Raw genomic sequence first — 6347 nt, 5'->3', positions numbered from 1 at the left:
AGGAAAAACTGAAGGCTTTTCCTCTAAGATCCAGTACAAGGCAAGGATATACAGTCTTGCCACTTCTATTCAACACAGTATTGAAAGTACTAGTAAGAACAATCAAACAAGATAAAGAAATAAAAAGCATCCAAACTAGAAAGGAAGAAATAAAAGTATCCCTGTTTGCAGATGACATAAACCTATATGTAGAAAATCCTAAAGACTTCACAAAAAAAACTGTTAGAATTAATAAATGAGCTCAGTAAGGATGCAGTGTATAAAATTAACATAAAAATCAGTTGCAAGTTTGTGCTGCAGGCTGCTGCTGCCGGGGGTGGACTTGGGGGGCTCCAGATGCCCCAGCATGGGAGCCCTGGGAGCAAGGCTAGTGCCCTGACCTTGGGCTTGGCCTGGGTGGGAGGCAATTCACACCCAACCTTCCTCAGGCCCAGCGGGATACACTCAGTATTAAGTGATCCCTAAAGCAACCCCAAGTCAAGGTCTCCGGCTCTGGGGAGGACACCCTGGCAGTTCCGCCAAGGGTTTGCGTGCCATGCATGAGTAGACGGGCAGTGAGCCCTTGGGGTGCGGCTGTCCACTGGGATGGAGAGAGATGAGAGACACCAGGGATGACCAGCATTTATTTGTGATACTGAGCGCTTTGTGGATTAAATCTTCAAAACACTCCTGTGCGAATAGGCGATCAAAGCCACATAATGTCCGTAGCTCATTCATCCCTCCATGCCAAATGGATCGTGGGGAAGGTGATTGGGACAGCAATGCAAAAAACTGCTAAAGTGAGAGTGACCAGGCTTGTTCTGGATCCATATTTATTGAAGTATTTTAATAAGCGAAAAACCTACTTTACTCATGATGCTCTTCAGCAGTGCATGGTTGGGGATCTCGTGCTTCTGAAAGCTTTACCTGCACCACGAACAAAGCATGTGAAACACGAACTGGCTGAGATCGTTTTCAAAGTTGGAAGAGTCATAGATCCAGTGACAGGAAAACCCTGTGCAGGAACTACCTACCTGGAGAGTCCAGTCAGTTTGGAAACAACCCACCTAACCAAAAATCTGGAAGAACTTGATATCTCTTCATCACAGTGATGGATGATTAGAAGAAGAAGCCAAAGGGAAAATGTACACATTTGCTTTATGGAAATGAAATTTTTCTAAGTTTCATCACAACTGTCCAGTCTCTCTTGTAGTATTTTTAAAATAGCTAAAAGTAAATGAAGCAAAGGGCTTGTTATAATTTTTCATAAAGGTTTATGGCCATGTTTTAGATTTTCTTTTCAGTGGACATACTTTCACATTGCACTAAGTGTGCCTAGCAATCTGCTGCATTATTTTGTAAGCTCACTGTTTTACAAGGTATGTTGGTTTTCTTTTTTTCATTCAAAGAAATTATATTAGAACCTCTATTTTAGGGAAGAAAGCCTTTTGATGTGAACAGATAAGGCCACACTAAGTGAATGTTTTTGATAGCATATATTCAAAATAAATTTAAATACTTTGTCTGAAAAAAATAAATAAATAAATAAATAAAAATAAAAATCAGTTGCCAAAAGTTTCTGCACAGCCAAGGAAACCATCAGTAGAGCAAATAGACAACCCACAGAGTGGGAGAAAATATTTGCTCTCTACACCTCTGATAAAGGCCTAATAACAAGAATCTATCTAGAGCTTAAAAAAATTAACAAGAAAAAATCAAACAATCCCATCAAGAAATGGGCAATGGAAATGAAAAGAAACTTCTCCAAAGAAGACAGAATAATGGCTTGCAAACATATAAAGAAATGTTCAACTTCTCTAATTATTAGAGAAATGCAAATCAAAACCACAATGAGATACCACCTAACCCCAGTGAGATTGGCCTATATCAAGAAATCCCAAAACAACAAATGCTGGTGAGGATGCGGAGAGACAGGAACACTCCTACACTGCTGGTGGGACTGCAAATTAGTGCAACCTTTGTGGAAAAGAATTTGGAGATACCTCAAACAGCTAGAAATGGAAATACCATTTGACCCTGCAATAGCATTGTTAGGCATCTACCCAAAAGAGCATAAGACATTCTATTATAAAGACATCTGCACCCGAATGTTTATAGCAGCACAATTCACTATTGCACGGCCATGGAAACAACCCAAGTGCCCATCAATTCATGAGTGGATAATTAAAATGTGGTATATGCTCACAATGGAATATTACTCAATCCTAAGAAATGACAGTGAGCTAGCACCATTTATGCTATCCTAGATTAAGCTTAAGCCCGTTATCCAAAGTGAGGCAACACAAGACATGGAAAATGGGCTCCACATCTACTCGCCATCAAATTGGTACTGATTGATTTAAACTTCGCTTTTCAAATGGTGGCAATGCTCACCAGAGATTCGGTGGGGGATGGGGGACCCAATCTTAGGGATGGGATGAGCATTTTGGAGGGGGATGGTATAACTCTAACCCTTCTTAGGGAGAGGCAAAGAAATACAATGTAATCAAAATGTTAAAAAAAAAAAAAACTTTTTAGCAGGTGGTGGGCAGGCAGGAGTGGGGAGGAGGAAAGGGATGTATGCTTCCATAATGCGTGTGATGCACACCACCAGGGGATTGGACATATCGGGGGGAGGGAGGGGGCAGGGGCAATATTTGTAACCCTAACAATATTTGTACCTCCATAATATGATGAAATAAAATAAAAAAAAATCAGTTGCATTTCTTTGCACCAATAAAGATCTATCTGAAAAAGAAATCAAGAAAGCAATCCCATTTATAATAGCATCAGCAAGAATAAAATATTTAGGAATGAATTTAACCGAGCAAGTGAAAGATCGGTATACTGTAAACTATTAATATAAAACATTAATAAAAGAAATTGAAGATGACATAAACAAATGGAAAAATATCCTGTGTTCATAGATTGAAAGAATTAATATTGTTAAAATGTCCATACAATTCAAAGCTACATATAAATTCCTATCAAATTCCTATCAAATTCCTATCAAAATTCCAATAGCACTTTTCACAAAAATAGGAAAAACAATTCTAAAATTAGTATTGACCCATAAAAAAACCTCCAAGTAGCCAAAATAATCTTGAGAAAGAAAAGCAAAATTGGAGGCATCACACTTCCTGATTTCCAATTATATTACAAAACTACAGTAATCAAAACTATATAATACTGGCATAAAAACAGACATAATCCATTATTCTAATGGATTAGAATAAACAGCCCCAAATAAACCCAAGCATATATTGTCAACTAATCTTCAACAAGTCTACCAAGAAGACAAAATGGTGAAAGAACAGTCTCTTCAATAAATAGTGATGGGAAAATTGGATATCCACATACAAAAGAATGAAACTAGACCTTTATCTTATACCATACACAAAAATCAACTCAAAGTGAATTAAAGACCTAAAAGACCTAAGACCTGAAACCATAAAACTCCTAAAAGAAAACATAAGGGGAAAGCTCCTTGATATTGACCTTGGCAATGATTTTTTGGGATATGACATCAAAAGCACAGGCAACAAAAGCAAAAGCAAGCAAGTAGAACTATATCAAACTCAAAAGCTTTTACACAGCAAAGAAAACAATCAACAAAATGTGACAACGTAGATGAACCTGGAAGACATTATGGTAAGTGAAAAAAGCCAGACACGGAAAGAAAAATACTGCATGATTTGACCTCTATATGGAATCTTAAAAAAAACATTGAATACATAGAAACAGAAAGTAGAACAGTGGCTAGCAGGGGCAGGGAGGGGAAGGAAATGGAGAGAATTAAATCAAAGGGTACAAACTTGCAGTGATGTAAGATGAATAGGTCTAGGGATCCAATGTACAGCATGAAGACTATAGTTAATAATATTGTATTGCATACAAAAAATGTGCTAACAGAGTAGATTTTAGGTGCTCTTGCCATAATGGGAAGTGATGGATATGTTAATTTGCTTATCCATAGTAAGCATTTCACTCTGTATATGTATATCAAAACATCATGTTAGATACCTTAAATATACATGATAAGAATAATTTTTTTTAAAAAAAATTCATAAGTACAGGTACAATGTGACTTTTTATTTGTCAGAGCAGAGAAGTCTGCACCTAGTTCATCCTAAAACCACATCAACCAGAGTTTAACCAGAAATTAAGCTACATAATGGTAGGATGCAGACCAGTTTTGTACTATTTGAGACTGGACTTTGGCAAGTCAGAGTTGGAAGACGATAGCCTGGGTACTTTGCTTCTCATGCTCCTCTACTTGAAAGGTTCTTATGGGTTATAACCAAGGCAGGAAAAGAAGTGTATCCTGGCCCCTACTCCATGCCTTTGTAGAACTGTTTCTCTTTATTCCTTATAATATCCCTGCTCCCAGCAAAAGAGCCTAATATGTCTTCAGTAGTCTGATGCATAGGTGGGTCCCAATGAACCACACTTTGTTGTATTCACACCCTGTGTAGTCCACTCACTTTAAAAATATACCAGCTGGGGCTGGGCGTGGTGGCTCATGCCTGTAATCCTAGCACTCTGGGAGTCTGAGGTGGGAGGATCACTCAAGGTCAGGAGTTCGAAACCAGCCTGAGCAAGAGTGAGACCCTGTATCTACTAAAAAAGAAAGAAAATTAATTGGCCAACTAAAATATATAGAAAAAATTAGCCAGGCATGGTGGTGCATGCCTGTAGTCCCAGCTACTTGGGATGCTGAGGCAGGAGGATTGCTTGAGCCCAGGAGTTTGAGGTTGCTGTGAGCTAGGCTGATGCCACAACACTCTAGCCCAGGCAACAGAGTGAGACACTCTCTCTCTCAAAAAACAACAACAAATATATATATACCAGCTGGTCCCATGATTTGTTTTAACTAAGGGGATGCAATGGAAATTATACTGTGCCAGTTCCAGGCCTAACCCTTAATAAGGCATGTCAGCTTCAACTTGTGTGCTCTTGGGAGCCCTGAGCCGCCATGTGAAAGTCAAGTTGCCCCACTAGAGAGACCATGTGAAGAGGCTACATGGGGAGGGAGAAAACCAGAGACTACATGGAGAAAGAGAGTTGGGGAGGGGAGGGAGAGAAAGAGAGAGAGAGATGCCCACTCCCCATCCAACTCATCAGCTAAATGCAACCATATGAGTAAACATTGGAAAGCTAACAGAAGAACCACCCAACCAACCTCAGCCTAGATTACAAAAACTTGAGCAGAAAAAAACAAAAAAACCATGGCTGTTGTTTGAAAGCACTATGTTTGGGGACAGATTTTAGGTAGCAATAACCAACCGTCTTAAGTCAGACCTTGCCATACTCTGGAACCTTTGCTACTACGTTAGCAAATTTGGGGCTACCCTGGAACAGGGAGGACAAACAGAGTTTCAAGTTCAAAAACCACAGTAATAATAGAGTGTTGTCCAAATGCCACAGTCAGAATGTTCATAGCAAGAGAAAACAATGAGATTTCCAAAAAGCCCCTCCACCCAAAATTGAATCTTCCTACTGACTAAAAACTAATATTCTACCTGTTTGAATTTATTTTCTTTATTCATTTGATATTTACTGAGCTCTTGCCAGGTTCTAGGTGTACAAAGACACAAGCCTGGACTTTAATTCTGATTAAAATACAAGTATGGTGAGTGCTCCTACTTTTATCTGTGTTTAATTATTTGTACATTTAAGAGAAATGACATCTTCATAACAATCATGGCCAGAGAAAAGGGGAGAGAGACCTTGAACACACAGGCTTCTTGGCTAGGAGAACTTAGAGCCAGCCCCACCTAGCAATGGATGTTGAGTGACTGGCACTTTTGCCAAGGGATTTTCCAGCAACCATTATTTAAAAATTGCCATTAGCCCCTGAGAGGTTGCTGAGCCTATCTATTCCAGGCTATTTTGAGTGAAATAAATGGAAGGAAAATAAATTTTTATAGGATATTGGGAAAAAGGAGGGCGTAAAAAGCTACTTTTTTGTTCCCCATATGGAATGACTTTAAGATACTCTTCTCTCCTTGAAAAAAATCATATTGAGACTCTCTTTCCTCTGAAACTAAGGTCTCACTGGAGAATGTCCTATGAAGCAGCAACAGTAATAATAATCACAACAATAATCAATTTTTATTGAGCGTCTACTATGTGTCAGGCACTTTGTTCTAAATGCTTAACTAGCACAGTGTTTAGAGATGATGGGTGCCTGGCAGCCTGCCATGGAGGAGGACACCAAGAGTTATGCAAAAACTTAAGTGTAGTGGCTGCCTCAAGAGAAGGCAGCAACCTTAAAAGCATTGTTTGATTCAAACTTCTGCTGTGAGATGTTCAAATGTGCTTTCCATTTGTTGGATCTCTAACATAATAACAATGTCAATATATCA

At 38.9% G+C, this 6347-nt stretch overlaps 1 pseudogene; it reads left to right on the top strand.

Moving 5' to 3' along the window:
- The first annotated feature begins 686 nt into the window (after positions 1–686).
- LOC105882322 (small ribosomal subunit protein uS17m pseudogene) lies at positions 687–1285 on the top strand (annotated as a pseudogene).
- The last annotated feature ends 5062 nt before the right edge of the window (positions 1286–6347 follow it).

The sequence above is a fragment of the Microcebus murinus genome, chromosome X (genome assembly GCF_040939455.1).
Source record: "Microcebus murinus isolate Inina chromosome X, M.murinus_Inina_mat1.0, whole genome shotgun sequence".
Classification (NCBI taxonomy): Eukaryota; Metazoa; Chordata; class Mammalia; order Primates; family Cheirogaleidae; genus Microcebus; species Microcebus murinus.
The sequence above is the reverse complement of the archived record's forward strand: the minus strand, read 5'-3'. Positions and strand labels throughout refer to the sequence as shown.